Source organism: Sminthopsis crassicaudata, chromosome 3 (assembly GCF_048593235.1).
Source record: "Sminthopsis crassicaudata isolate SCR6 chromosome 3, ASM4859323v1, whole genome shotgun sequence".
In the NCBI taxonomy this organism is placed as follows: Eukaryota; Metazoa; Chordata; class Mammalia; order Dasyuromorphia; family Dasyuridae; genus Sminthopsis; species Sminthopsis crassicaudata.
In genome coordinates this window covers 538,746,659-538,763,028 of record NC_133619.1, presented here as the reverse complement: position 1 = coordinate 538,763,028, position 16,370 = coordinate 538,746,659, and positions in this window count along the sequence as shown.

Below are 16,370 nucleotides of genomic sequence, written 5' to 3'. Positions count from 1 at the left end.
CTTCTAGAGAAACTCGGCGATGTTTTCAATGTGGAAAAATTGGGCATCTAAGAGCTCAGTGTAGATATGGAGATACAGTGAGAAGACAGGGTGAGAGAAGACCTAAAACTCCATGTCCAAAATGTCACAAGGGCCTCCACTGGGCCTCCGAATGTAGATTGACCCAGGGAAATGACAGATGGGGCCCAGCTTCAGCCCCCCAAGTGGGGCATGATGGCAGCCGAGGTTACATCCAGAGAATTTTAAGACATGATCAATCAGCCAAAAGGCAATCAGATGGAAGAAAGGGATTGAAATTAGGAAAAATAGAGTTGTGTGCAGTAGAGACTACCGAGATACTCCCTGGAGAAGTGAAATCTGTTCCTGTTGAGCCTATGGATCCTTTGCCTCCAGGCACAGTAGGCTTGACCATTTCACCTTCTGAGAGTGCCTACAAAACAGTGTCCATCCATACACTGATGTGGGAGACTGGAGAATGTGTATCTAATATCCCAGTCACTAACACAGGCAGACAACGTGTGATTTATCAACCAGGAGAAGTAGTAGCATCAGCCTTATTGTTACGGACCCCTAATAAGCAACCTAGTGATAGTCGCCTAGATTTTGACTCCAATGAACAAAATCCAGGAATATATTGGACAGCAGCTGTGACAGCTGACCGACCTATGCTTACTATTTATATAAACGGAATACCATTTGAAGGATTGGTAGACACGGGTGCAGATCGTACAGTTATTAGAGGTGCCAATTGGCCCGGTCACTGGCCAAAGATTAAAGCAGACACCTATATGTCTGGGGTGGGAGGATCAATAGCAGCAGAAGTTAGTGCTAGGCCTTTGAGATGGGTATTTGAAGGAGAAACAGGAGCTTTTACTCCTTTTGTGGTTGAAAAAATCCCCATCAATCTGTGGGGAAGAGACATTTTACAGCAGATAGGATTACAAATAAGCACTTCGGCTTTTTAGGCAGGGCTGCTGTTGAAGGCCTACCTGCACTTTCACCAGTTCCTATTCAGTGGAAGACTGATTCACCAGTGTGGGTAGAACAGTGGCCCTTAAGAAGTGATAAAATTCAGGCCTTATTAGACATAGTGCAAGAACAACTTGACCAAGGACACTTGCGGCCTTCTCTAAGTCCTTGGAATTCCCCAGTATTTGTGGTGAAAAAGAAATCTGGAAAATGGAGGATGATAACTGATCTAAGAAGAGTAAATGAACAGATGGAAACTATGGGAACTCTTCAGCCTGGACTTCCATCTCCTACTCAGTTGCCAAGAGAATGGCCTCTATGGGTTATAGACATTAAGGATTGTTTCTATTCTATTCCTCTAGATAAGGAGGATATGAAAAGATTTGCTTTTTCAGTGCCTAGTGTTAATTTGGCTGAGCCTTATAAAAGATATGAATGGACAGTTTTGCCACAGGGAATGAAAAACAGCCCTACTATGTGCCAAATGTATGTTGCAGCTGCTCTTGCTCCAGTAAGAAAAGCCTTTCCAAAAGTAATATTGTTACATTATATGGATGATATTTTGGGATGTGCACCTGAGGAACAAATGTTAGAGGCATGTCTACAAAGGACCATGGAAACATTAAAGTACTACAAACTGCATATAGCTACAGAAAAAATTCAAAGACATGCTCCTTTTCAATATTTAGGATATGAAGTATATCCTAAGGTGCTTACAGTACAAAAACTCTCCTTAAGAACAGAGAAGCTAAACACCTTAAATGACTTCCAGAAATTGATAGGAGATATCCAATGGATGCGTCCCGTGCTAGGCTTGACTACCTGTCAATTGCAACCACTATATGATATTTTAAGGGGAGACAGTGCTTTAAATTCACCATGCCAGCTTACAAAAGAAGCACAAAAGGCTTTGAGAGAAGTTGAACTGGCTTTATCCAATGTGGTTGAAAGAGTCACTCAAAAACCCTTGGAAATATCAGTTTTTGCTACAAAAGAGGCACCCACAGCAGTCCTTCATCAAGGAGACAGAGTGATTGAGTGGGTGAACCTCCCAGCACAACCAGAACAAAGCCTTACACCTTACCCAGTGCTTGTGGCTAGGATTTTATTAAAGGCTATTAAGAGAGTAACACAATTATCTGGGATAAGTCCTGAAAAAATATACACATTCTATACTAACGCACAGATTAATGTATGCTGTGAGAACATCCCAGAATGGCAAATTTTATTGGCCACCGCTCCAAATTTTGCACATGGATCTCCATTAAAGATTACCCGGCTACTACATAATTGGCGATGGATTTTTGAAGAAAAGGTTTCTAAGGTTCCTCTTAAAGGACCAACAATCTTTACAGATGCCTCCAAAGAAAATATTTGTGCCATATACTCTCATGATTTAACCATAAAGAGAGTAATCAGGACTCCTTTTCAATCCACTCAACAGAATGAATTATTTGCTATCATGCTAGCTCTCACTTATTACCCAGGAGACGTAAATATAATTACTGATTCAGCCTATTCAGTAGGTGTAGTACAAAGAATTGCCACAGCCCAAATAAAATTTGCAGCCTCCAATATTTATCAGCTCTTTAAGGAACTTCAAGAGCAAGTGAGAAAACATCCAGGCAAGATTTATATCTTGCATGTCCACTCACATAGTGGACTTCCAGGTCCCATTTTTGATGGAAATTCAAAGGCAGATAGCCTTCTAACCATGTTAGCCAGTAGTCCTTTATTTCAGGAAGCACAAGAATCTCATTCTAAATATCATCAGGCTGCTCGAGCTTTACGTTTACAATTTGGAATCACAAGAGAGGAAGCTAGGAGCATAGTAAAAAGCTGTACAGCTTGTCTTCCTTTCCACGCTCCTACACTCCCTCCAGGGAAGAATCCTCGTGGTTTGAGACCCAATGAAATCTGGCAAATGGATGTGACCCATTATAAATCTTTTGGTCGTCTATCTTTTATTCATGTTGTGGTAGACACCTTTTCAGGATTCACATTTGCAATGCCAGCAGCAAAAGAGACAGCCCGAGTGGTCACTGAATTCCTTATACAGGCTTTTGCAATTATGGGTGTGCCACAAGCAATAAAAACAGACAATGGACCTGCATATACGTCCAAACATTTTACACACTTTTGTGCACAGTATAAGATTTTACATACCACGGGCATACCCTTTAATCCTCAAGGGCAGGCAATAGTAGAGAGAAGAAACAGAGATATTAAGACACTCCTCCAAAAACAAAAGAAAGGGGGAGCCACAGGTAGCCCTAGGGAACTTCTAAATTTAGTTCTCTATACCATTAATTTTCTAATTTTTGACAAAGATGCACTGGCTCCAGCAGACAGGTTTTATAACCCACCAGAAGGGCAGTGTCCAGTGCGAGCAGCTCCACTGTCCTTAGATAATCGCCAGGTGATGTGGAGAGATCCAGAAAGTGGTGAATGGAAGGGACCAGATAGGTTAACTGCCTGGGGGAGAGGGTTTGCTTGTATTTCTTCAGCAGGAGAAGGAATCAGATGGGTGCCAACGAGTCATATTCGCCTTGTCCACCAGAGAGAGACAGAAAAAGAGAAAGACCTCAAAATAAAGGAGAAGATCTAAGAAACATCTGACACTGAAAGATCATGGATAATAAGAAGACTGTTAAAGAACTTTAAAAACCAGCAGGAATCATTGGACTTCCTCACACAAGATGAGACTAATGGACAATGGACTTATGGACATTTATAAATTTTCAATTTATGATTATTTGATTATGATTATGTTATATACTTCTAGCATGTGTTATGTTACTATGTTACTATGTGCTTATGTAATTTATGTAATTATCTGTAATACTTCCCATATTGATGGATTTATGTTTCAAGGTCATGACTGTCCTATGTTCTAAATCAAAAGAAAGGGGGAGATGTTAGGATTACTAAGTGAGAACTGAGGTTGTCTGGATAGTTACAAGGTGAGAACTCAGGTTGACTTGATAGAGGGGGCAAGCTCATTGGCTGGGGTGGTTCTTCCCAGAAGCCCTTGCATTATCCCACGCCCATTCTCTGGGAGAATAAAAGAAGAGGACTCTCAGAGAAAGAGAAGACTCTCTGCATTACATCAGGCTTGATGGGGCTCTCTGCAGGAAGGGAAGTCACTTCTTTGGACAAGAGTTAACAGCAACTGCCTGGAGACAACGGTTCACTACAGGAAGAAGAATCTGTTGGAGAGATTTGAGTTGACACAGCAGATCTCCTTCCAGAGAGCGATCAGCAGCTTCTGGAGACAACAGCTCGTTACATAAGCCCACTGAAGTTAGGTCTGTCACACCTATCTTTGTAGCCTATGTGCCCAACACAGATAGGAGGAATTTAGTAAAGATTTTTTTAATTGACCTAGATTGAAATTATTACTGAAATATGACAAATTTTTACCAGGGGACACAAAATTCTTGCTACTAAATGCCTTTACTTCTCCTAATCTGTATGCATATATATATGTATGTATGTGTGTATACACACACACACACACACATATATATATATCATGAGTCCATGTCACCTCTTTTTTCTACTCCTACTCCCCGAAGGCAACTGGGGGCAGGATGGCTAGAACATTGAACCTATACTAAAAAAGATTTGAGTTTGTATCCTTCCTCAAATACTAAGCAATTCATTTAATCTTTCTCAGAATTAGGTTGCTCATTTGTAAAATGTAGATGATAACATCTATCTCACAGGATTGTTGTAAAAATGTAATGAGATAATATGTGTAAAGTGATTTTAAAATCTTAAAATATTACATATATGTTAGGTGTTATTATTATCCTTCTTGTCCCAGTCACTATTTCTCTTCTTTAACCTCTAAGATTTCTAGAGCTACTAAACTGTGGCTACACAGAGAAATTAGCCTAATCTATTGAAAGCTTTGGATTTAGAACTTTTAATCTACATGATGATGGCAGAGTCTCTGGAAATCTTGGGTAGCCCTGCCCAGAAGCCCTGAACACTAAATTTTAGATGAGATTTAGACTCAAAGCTTTTACAGAATCTCAAGGACCAAGGACAGTTCTGGGGCTTCCCTAGATTTTTAAATTAACTTCAACTCTCCCTACTTTTATTGTCACAATTAAAACAATCTCCAGCAATTCTTAACCAATGAAACCAAACAAGGAAAAGTCAGAAGCCTCCTAGCATCTGGTGGGCCTTTCTGTTCAATACTTCTGAACTAACTTTCTAAATTAGACCAGAAATCTTAATAAAAAGAGGGTAGAAATCATGGGAACTCTACCTTTATAGATGCTAAATATCTTTCCAAGTTACAGTAAGAGGCCATAGTAAGTCTTTAAAAAGTAAACTGCATGAATTAAAGCATAAATGGAAAAAAGGGGAAAGCCCCACTCCCCTAAAATATTTTTTCAGACACAATTAAGAGCTTGAAAAGTATTCCAATCCATGTAAGCTGATTATACTCCAATTCTAAATAATAACACAGCATTTAAAAAAAACAAACCCACCACTCATTCAATGTGGGAAGACTTATTATATTGATGAAAAACAATGTTTCACAAAGCATAGACATTTAACCAACATTAGGTATACTATTTATTCCCAGAGCCAGGTGAGGTGATTCATCTTGCAGTTGCCGAGGGAACATCTTTTATTTATTTCAAGTATTATCCTCAGAACAGAAATGCTAGTATAGAAGAGATAACTGCAGGGTGGCAAAAATAAGGTAGGAGTGTGTGTGTGCATATAGGCTTGTATATCTTTGAGCAGAGATTAAGGGAAAGTGATACTTTGTCAACTCAAGGACCAAAGACAGATACAGAAAATCGAGTTTTATTTATATCAAGCCCCTGCAGTACAATTATCATCAAATAGAATGTATCCCCCCATCCCTGCATGTTGAAATCTCATCCATCCCTCAAGGCTCAGCTCAAATGTTACCTCCTTCATAAAGCTGTCTCTTACCCCACTACTCTAAGCTAATTAGAAGCAGTGCTTTCCTCCCCAAAATTTTCATGTGGTGGGAGTCATTACATCATCATCTGTTCTCTATTTAGATATGCACTCTTCATTTTACAAGAAGATTCTTGGGGGTAGAGACTATGTCATTCATTTTTGTAACACCTGGATGGAGGCTGGGAATGGGGTGGAAGGAGTGGGACAGAAGAGATGGAAGTGTTGAGGTTGGGAAGGAGGCCCCAAAAGTTTGAGGTCACAGAATGGGTATCTCAAAAAAATTTGCAGGCTTGGACCCATTCCAAGTCAAGGGGCAAAATTTATTGTAATTGTAATGCTATTACAAGCAGGCTGAATTTCAGAAGAAATTAGCAAAGTTCTAAGAAAAAGGAGACCCACTTATACCCACTTTCTATCATTGACATATTAATTCTGTGGCCCAGAGGAGTGGTCTCCCGAATTTGGTTATCACTGACCAACAGATTCTATTTGAAAGTCAGAAATGAACTGAGGAGTGGTCTGTTCCCTATTGTCTCAAGAGTTTGATCTGTGGGACTATCCTGAGGCCAAAAGCTATTTTGACAGATGGTCAGAACAATAGCATTGCTAGGTGGAATGTGGGGAGAGCAAAGCCAGAGGACTTCGGAATCAGATCGCCAGAACAGAAGCCCCCCCAAAAAAATCACCTTGCTATTTCCCTAGAAGCTACATTCCTTCAGAAAGAAATAATCATTTACAGAGTTCCCATAGTCCCTAGCCATCCAGGTTCACAACCTCAGTGTCATCTTCAGCTCCTCACTAACATGTATTCCACATTATCAAATGTCATTTCAACTTTAACAACATCTCTCAGGTATGTTCTCTTTAAAAAAAATATTTATTATTTTTATTAATTTTATAATTATACATTTTTTGACAGTATGTATGCATGAGTGATTTTTTTTATAACATTATCCCTTGTATTCATTTTTCCAGATTTTCCCCTCACTCCCTCTACTCCCTTCCCTAGATGACAGGCAATCTCATACATTTTACATGTGTTACAATATAACCTAGATACAATATATGTGTGTAAATCCAATTTTCTTTTTGCACATTAAGTATTGGATTCCGAACGTATAAGTCACCTGGGTAGATAGACAGTAGTGCTAACAGTTTACATTCAATTCCCAGTGTTCCTTCTCTGGGTGTAGTTGTTTCTGTCCATCATTGATCAGCTGGAAGTGAGTTGGATCTTCTTTATGTTGAAGATATCCACTTCCATCAGAATATATCCTCATACAGTATTGTTGTTGAAGTGTACAGTGATCTCCTGGTTCTGCTCATTTCACTCAGCATCAGTTGATGTAAGTTCTGAATTCATCCTGCTGGTCATTTCTTACTGAGCAATAATATTCCATAACCTTCATATACCATAATTTACCCAACCATTCTCCAATTGATGGACATCCATTCAACTTCCAGTTTCTAGCCACCACAAAAAGAGCTGCCACAAACATTTTGGCACATACAGGTCCCTTTCCCCTCAGGTATGTTCTCTTCTCTCCATTTTCAACAACACTGCTCAATGAGTTCCAGGAGATACCTATAAACTCCAAGATCCAACACAAACTCCTAATTAACAATTACTATTGATCGTAGCTGCCCATAATTGGCAATTAAAACTTTTCCTTGTCTGGCCTCTTCTAACATTTTCACTTCTTTCTTTATTCATTCTCCTCTCTTTCACTCTACCTATACCTAAAATGATCTGCCTCCTCCAATATATCTCTTAGTTTCCATGACTTCTTTCAAGCTCAGCTCAAATTGCACTTTCCACTGCACCAACTTCTCAGCTAATAATGGCTTCTTCTCTAACAGTAGCTTTCTTTTATTCTCTTTCTCCCTCCCTCCCTATTTCTCTTCCTCTCCATGTCTGTCTATCTGTCTCTCAATCTATCATTATTTACATGTTGTCTCCACCATTAGAGTATTTGAAAGGAAGGACTTATTTTGATCATTTCCAGATCTCCAATACACAGTTATTGCTGTTTGTCCTTGATTCTTAAAGAGGACCAAAACCTTAGGTAAGTGATACCTTGGCATGCAAGTGAATTAGATTTAAGAGAGAGCAGGCTATGAGAGATCACCTGCCTCACTTTCCCCTCTAGAGCCGCCTGAGTGCAATGACTAGCTATAGATTGAAGATGACTGGAGTTGGCTCCGTTTGCAATGGGAGACCTTAGCCTTTTCAAGCTAAGGTCTTTAGCAGGTCTCAGTTTTGACTGAGGCAACCAGCCATTCAGTAGTTTAAGGCTAGGTAAAAACAAACAAACGCACAAACAAAAGTGAGACAGAGAATGGTTTTTTCAACTAGTCAAAAAAAAAAAATAGATAAACAAATGAATGTGGGAGGGGAAGACCCTTGGGTTTCTGACCAAACCAGAAATGATTACTATTTACAGTCAATCTGAGTCGAACAGGACTCAAACTATGACCAGTTGGGGCTTGGCCTGGGACCTAATGTTGGTCAATTGTGGGGGATTTACTAGCTGGAATTCTTTCTGGCACACAGTAGGCACTTAACAAATAAGGGGGACGATTCATTAACAAGGTCGTTGAAATGCTGTGAAAACTTCAAAAGTGCTATAAGAGAGCAGTGGCTCAGGAGTCAAGAGGACCAGAAGTCAAATCCAGCCTCATATAGCACTTTTGAAGTTTACACAATAGGTCCCAGGCCAGGCCCCAACTAGTACCCTCACTTCCTTTTCTCTTCTTTCTCCTCTCCCTCTCCCCCCCACCCCCATACATAGATACATACACAGGGACACATACACACACACAGTAGTGTGTGTATACTACTCTAAGAATGGAAACACTTCTAACTGTATAAATTACCTTTCTATGCACTTTCTTTTAAAATACAAGTGCCCTTAGGAATGGTTATACTTTATTAAGTTATTAACAATAGCACCACAAGGAAAATTAATTTATTGAATGATTGCTTAGAGAATAAAATTACAGAATTTTAGAGGGAAGAAATTTTGACATCATTCGTAATAAAACCTCCATTTTCCTGGTCAGGAATCTGATGAACTGGGAAGCAGTGGTTTGTCTAAAGTCCAAAGATTGTTAGAGGTACGTCCAATATTCCTGCATATCCTTCACTTTGTGGAGCTCCACTTTGTCAAAGCACAAAGCAAATGGATTGGGGATATTGCTTGGAACATTGATAAAGATGGTCACAAATATTGAAAAAGGTAGTATAAAAGTCAGTGACCCCTCTCCCCATAATGGAGAATACCAGTAAAGTAAGAGGAAAGTGGAACAAAGTGGGAAGAGGGAAAAGAAGATGAATTTCATTTACATCGCTATTTTACCCATGTTTTCTCTGGTTAAGGCTATTTTTACGTTAAAAATAATCAAATTTATCTGGGCTTTGTGTCCCCATAAAATTATGTTTGTTTGCTTTGGCCAGAAGCAAATCTGGGGGAAATGAGAATGGTATGAAAGATAGCAGGCTTTTACAATAGTGATAGAGTACCTTTTCTTCATCTTCCTTTTTCCTTTGAGTCCTACAAGATAGTCCTCCTCTTCCCTCAAAAGCAAATTTTTTCTTAAGAATTTGCATAGCATTTAATGGTTTGTAAAACCCTTTACAAATATTATCTCATTTTCAGAACAACACTGATGTAGGTAATATTATTATCTCCATTTTACCAAGGGGGACACTGAGGCAGGCAGTGATTAAGTGAAAAAAGCAAAATCCTTTAAGAAAACAATGTGGGGCGGAGCCAAGATGGCGGAGAAGAAACACACGTCTCTGTGAACGTCCTCATTCCCTCACAACCAATTAGATAAATTAAGTCTCAGAATTAGCTCAGGACTGATAGATACCATAAGGACTGGAAGCACAACTTACCAGCTGAAGAGAACCTGGAGTTTCAACAGGAAAGGTCAGTTCCCAGGGGAGGAATAAGAGAGACCAGCACAGACGGTGGGGTAGTGGCACACTGCGCCCATTGCGCTGGGAAGGGCTCTGGGATCAGAGAAGCCACTGAGGTAAAGGAATCTGGCACAGGCTGTTAGCTCTTCTCTGCTAATTATTTAGCAGTTCAGAAGAGAAAGCCAAAGTATTTTAAAACTCAGATTAGATTTCCCCCCCCCCCCCCCCCCCCCCCCCCCCCCGACCCTGGAGGTGACTCAGCAGATCTCGGCACCAGGGGGTGTGGCCTCAGCTAGCACCTGAGAATAGTTAAGAGATTGACAAGTGGGTGGATATGGCCCAAGGCAACACACACTGCCTAGCTTAGCTGGAGGGAGTGGAACTTAGCTCCAGGAAGTCCCAGAGAAGCGGAACCTTTGAACTAGGGACCGCGGTTTCTGGCAGACACTTCCAGTTTGAGTGCAGGGGCTTTTCACGTCACCTGCTGCAGACATCCACTCCCCACCCGGACACATAGGCTGGGCTTTGTGCTGTCTTTACTATTCTACGCCCTCGAAGCACAGTAGTGCTAATCACCTCTGAGGCACCTCCAGGGAGGGGGTGGGGAACTCTCTCCCAGAGCTCTATCTTAGCTAAGGCACAGGAGCCGCTGCATCCATCCGGTCTGGGAGGAAGCTGGTAAAGAAGTAAATAATTTCCTACCCCAGGGACAGACCCCAAAAGATTTTTTTAAATATGAGCAAAAAAGCTAGAAAAACCATAGATTCCTTTTATACAGAGAAAGAGCGGGTATCCAACCCCGAGGAAGTTAACAGCAGAGAGTCAGCAGATAACAACCCAAAGGGGAACGATCCCTGCCCCCCATCACATAACTCTCTCTTAGAAGAAACTCTTAAAAATTGAGGGAGATTGAAGAAAAATGGGGAAAGGAAAGGGAAGCTATGATAGAGAATAACAACGTCCTGAAATTGGAGTTGGAAAAAATAAAGAATTCACAGGAGATGCAGGGAAACAAAATTTATGAATTAGAAAAGGTTAAAAAACACAGGAAAGTAGGATTTCTGAATTGGAAAAGATAAAAAAGTCTCAAGAAAATAGAATTTCTGAATTGGAAAAAGAAAATAATTCTCAAAAAAAAAAAATTAGGGAAATGGAAAAAAATTCAATAGAGCAAAATAATTCATTTAAAAACGAAATTGGGCATTTACAAAAAGAACTAAAAACTGTGAAAGAAGAAAATAACTCCTTAAAAGTCAGGATGGAACAAATAGAAATGAATGATTCACAGAGAACCCAAGAATCAGTCAAACAAAACAAAAAAAATGAGAAGCTGGAGAACAACGTCAAATACTTACTGGGAAAATCTATAGACCTGGAAAATAGATATAGGAGAGATAATCTGCGGATTATTGGACTTCCAGAAAACTATGACCAAAAAAAGAGCCTAGATTCTATTTTACAGGAAATTATCAAAGAGAACTGTCCAGAGATAATAGAAACAGAAGGGAAAGTAGATGTGGAAAGAATTCATCGAACTCCTTCTGAAATAGACCCTAAAAAAAGAACACCACGGAATATAGTGGCTAAGCTGCAGAATTACCACACAAAGGAGAAAATCTTGCAAGCAGCTAGAAAAAAACAATTTAAATACCAAGGTGCCACAATAAGGGTCACTCAAGATCTGGCTGCCTCCACATTAAAAGATAGAAAGGCCTGGAACCTGATATTCCGAAAGGCAAAAGATTAAGGACTGCAAACAAGAATGAACTACCCAGCTAAGTTTAGCATCTTTTTCCATGGAAGAAGATGGTCATTCAATGAAACAGAGGAATTCTATATGTTTCTAAGAAAAAAACCAGACTTAAACAAAAAATTTGATCTACATCCACAAGACTGAAGAGAAACAGAAAAAGGTACACAGAACCCTTGAGAACTGTAACTCTGTTGTGGGTATATAAAAAATACTCAAGGATAATTTCATTTTACTGATATAAAAGAAAAAAAGGGGGGTGTAGTAAAGGGAAGGAGGTCGGGTCAGAAAAAGGGGAAGGAGTGATAAAAAGAGGGAAACTACATCCCAGGAAGAGGCATAGAAAATACACCATATCTGAGGGAACTTAGTGAGGGGGAGAATCATTGTGTGAATCTTACTCTCATCAGGAGAGGCTCAAAGAGTAAATAATTAACATATTTGTTTTTCAGAGAATTTTCTCTCACCTCATTAAAAGGGGGGAGAGGAAAAGGGAAAAGGAAAAGGAGAATAAGTGAAGGGACTTGGAGGGAGGGGGGAGGGATCCTAAAAAAAAAAAAAAGAGGGAGAGTTGCGCGTCACAAGGGGGGTCTGTAAATTAAATATCGGGGAGGGGGATCAGGGGGGTCAAGGGAAAAAAGCATAATCTGGGGATAATACGATGGCAGGAAATACAAAATTAGTAATTTTAACTGTAAATGTAAATGGGATGAACGATCCCATCAAACGGAGACGGATAGCAGATTGGATCAAAAAGCAGAACCCTACAATATGTTGCCTACAGGAAACACACTTAAAGCAGGGAGATACATACAGAATAAAGGTAAAAGGTTGGAACAGAGCCTATTATGCTTCAGGTAAAGCCAAAAAAGCAGGGGTAGCTATCCTTATCTCAGATCAAGCAAAAGCAGAAGTAGATCTCGTTAAAAAAGATAAGGAAGGAAACTATATCCTGCTGAAAGGTAGCATAAATAATGAAGCCATATCAATACTAAACATATATGCACCAAGTGGTATAGCATCTAACTTTCTAAAGGAAAAGTTAAGAGCACTGCAAGAAGAAATAGACAGTAAAACTATAATAGTGGGAGATCTCAACCTTGCACTCTCAGATTTAGACAAATCAAACCACAAAACAAACAAGAAAGAAATTAAAAAAGTAAATAGAATATTAGAAAAACTAGGTATGATAGACCTTTGGAGAAAACTGAATGGCAATAGAAAGGAATATACTTTCTTCTCAGCAGTTCATGGATCCTATACAAAAATTGACCATATATTAGGACATAAAGATCTCAAAATTAAATGTAGGAAGGCAGAAATAATAAATGCCTTCTTCTCAGATCACAATGCAATAAAAGCTACATTCAGCAAAAAGTTAGGGGTAAATAGACCAAAAAGTAATTGGAAACTGAATAATCTCATCTTAAAGAATGACTGGGTGAAAGAGCAAATTATAGAAACAATTAACAATTTCACCCAAGATAATGACAATGATGAGACATCATATCAAAATCTTTGGGATGCAGCTAAAGCAGTAATAAGGGGAAATGTTATATCTTTAGAGGCTTATTTGAAGAAAATTGAGAAAGAGAAGATTAACGAATTGGGCATACAACTTAAAAGGCTAGAAAAAGACCAAATTATAAACCCCCAACCAAAAATTAAACTTGAAATACAAAAATTAAAAGGAGAAATCAATAAAATTGAAAGTAAAAAAACTATTGAATTAATAAATAAAACCAAGAGTTGGTTTTATGAAAAAGCCAATAAAATAGATAAACCTTTGGTAAATTTGATCAAAAAAAAGAAAGAGGAAAATCAGATTGATAGTCTTACAAATGAAAAGGGGGAATCTTTCCACCAATGAAGAGGAAATTAGAGAAATAATAAGGAGTTACTTTGCCCAACTTTATGCCAATAAATTTGATAACTTAAGTGAAATGGATGACTTCCTCCAAAAATATAGGCTCCCTAGATTAACAGAGGAGGAGATAAATTGCTTAAATAGTCCCATTTCAGAAAAAGAAATAGAACAAGCTATTAATCAACTCCCCAGGAAAAAATCCCCAGGGCCAGATGGATTCACATGTGAATTCTACCAAACATTTAAAGAACAATTAGCCCCAATGTTATATAAATTATTTGAAAAAATAGGGGATGAAGGAGTCCTACCAAACTCCTTTTATGACACAGACATGGTACTGATACCTAAACCAGGTAGATCGAAAACTGAGAAAGAAAATTATAGACCAATCTCCTTAATGAATATTGATGCTAAAATCTTAAATAAGATATTAGCAAAAAGACTTCAGAAAATCATCTCCAAGATAATACACTATGATCAAGTAGGATTTATTCCAGGAATGCAGGGCTGGTTTAATATTAGGAAAACTATTAATATAATTGACCATATTAATAATCAAATTAATAAGAACCATATGATCATCTCAATAGATGCAGAAAAAGCATTTGACAAAATCCAACATCCATTCCTACTAAAAACTCTTGAGAGTATAGGAATAAATGGACTATTCCTTAGAATAATCAGGAGCATATATTTAAGACCTTCAGTAAGCATAATATGCAATAGAAATAAACTGCAACCTTTCCCAGTAAGATCAGGAGTGAAACAAGTTTGCCCACTATCACCATTACTATTCAATATAGTACTAGAAACGCTAGCCTCGGCAATAAGAGCCGAGAAAGAGATTCAAGGAATTAGAGTAGGAAATGAGGAAATTAAACTATCACTTTTTGCAGATGACATGATGGTATACTTAGAGAACCCCAAAGACTCTGCTAAAAAGCTACTAGAAATAATTCAAAATTTCAGCAAAGTGGCAGGATACAAAATAAATCCACATAAATCCTCGGCATTTTTATATATCACTAACAAAATGCAACAGCAAGAGATACAAAGAGAAATTCCATTCCAAACAAATGTTGAGAGTATAAAGTATTTGGGAATCCATCTACCAAAGAAAAGTCAGGAATTATATGAGAAAAATTACAAAACACTTGCCACAAAAATAAAATCAGATTTAAATAATTGGAAAGACATTCAGTGCTCTTGGATAGGCCGAGCGAATATAATAAAGATGACAATACTCCCCAAACTAATCTATTTATTTAGTGCTATACCAATCAGACTCCCAAGAAACTATTTCAATGACCTAGAAAAAATAACAACAAAATTCATATGGAAGAATAAAAGGTCGAGAATTGCAAGGGAACTAATGAAAAAAAACTCAGAGGAAGGTGGTCTAAGTGTACCTGATCTAAAGCTATATTATATAGCAGCAGTCACCAAAACCATTTGGTATTGGCTAAGAAATAGACCGGTAGATCAGTGGAACAGATTAGATACAAAGGACAAAAAAGGGTACATCTATAGCAATCTAATCTTTGACAAACCCAAAGATTCCAACATTAGGGATAAAAATTCATTATTTGGAAAAAACTGTTGGGAAAACTGGAAATTAGTATGGCAGAAATTAGATATGGATCCACACTTAACACCATATACCAAGATAAGATCAAAATGGATCCATGATTTAGGCATAAAGAGGGAGATAATAAATAGATTAGAGGAACAGAGGATAATCTACCTCTCAGACTTGTGGAGGAGGAAGGAATTTATGACCAGAGGAGAACTAGAGATCATTATTGATCACAAAATAGAAGATTTTGATTACATCAAACTAAAAAGTTTCTGTACAAATAATACTAATGCAAACAAGATTAGAAGGGAAGTAACAAATTGGGAAAATATTTTTAAAAACAAAGGTTCTGACAAAGGTCTCATTTCCAAAATATATAGATAACTGACCATAATTTATAAGAAACCGAACCATTCTCCAATTGATAAATGGTCAAAGGATATGAACAGACAATTCTCAGAGGAAGAAATTGAAACTATATCCACTCACATGAAAGAGTGTTCCAAATCACTACTGATCAGAGAAATGCAAATTAAGACCACCCTGAGATACCACTACACACCTGTCATATTGGCTAAGATGACAGGAACAAATAATGATAAATGTTGGAGGGGATGTGGGGAAACTGGGACACTGATGCATTGTTGGTGGAGTTGTGAAAGAATCCAGCCATTCTGGAGAGCAATCTGGAATTATGCCCAAAAAGTTATCAAACTGTGCATACCCTTTGACCCAGCAGCGCTACTACTGGGATTATATCCCAAAGAAATACTAAAGAGCAGAAAGAGACAGACATATATGTGCCAAAATGTTTGTGGCAGCTCTTTTTGTGGTGGCTAGAAACTGGAAGATGAATGGATGTCCATCAGTTGGAGAATGGTTGGGTAAATTGTGGTATATGAAGGTTATGGAATATTATTGCTCGGTAAGAAATGACCAGCAGGAGGAATACAGAGAGGCCTGGAGAGACTTAAATCAACTGATGCTGAGTGAAATGAGCAGAACCAGAAGATCACTGTACACTTCAACAACAATACTGTATGAGGATGTATTCTGATGGAAGTGGAAATCTTCAACATAAAGAAGATCCAACTCACTTCCAGTTGATCAATGATGGACAGAGGTAGCTACACCCAGAGAAGAAACACTGGGAAGTGAATGTAAATTGTTAGCACTAATATCTGTCTGCCCAGGTTACATGTACCTTCGGATTCTAATGTTTATTGTGCAACAAGAAAATGATATTCACACACATTGTATTGTACCTAGACTATATTTGTAACACATGTAAAATATATGGGATTTGCCTGTCATCGGGGGGAGGGAATAG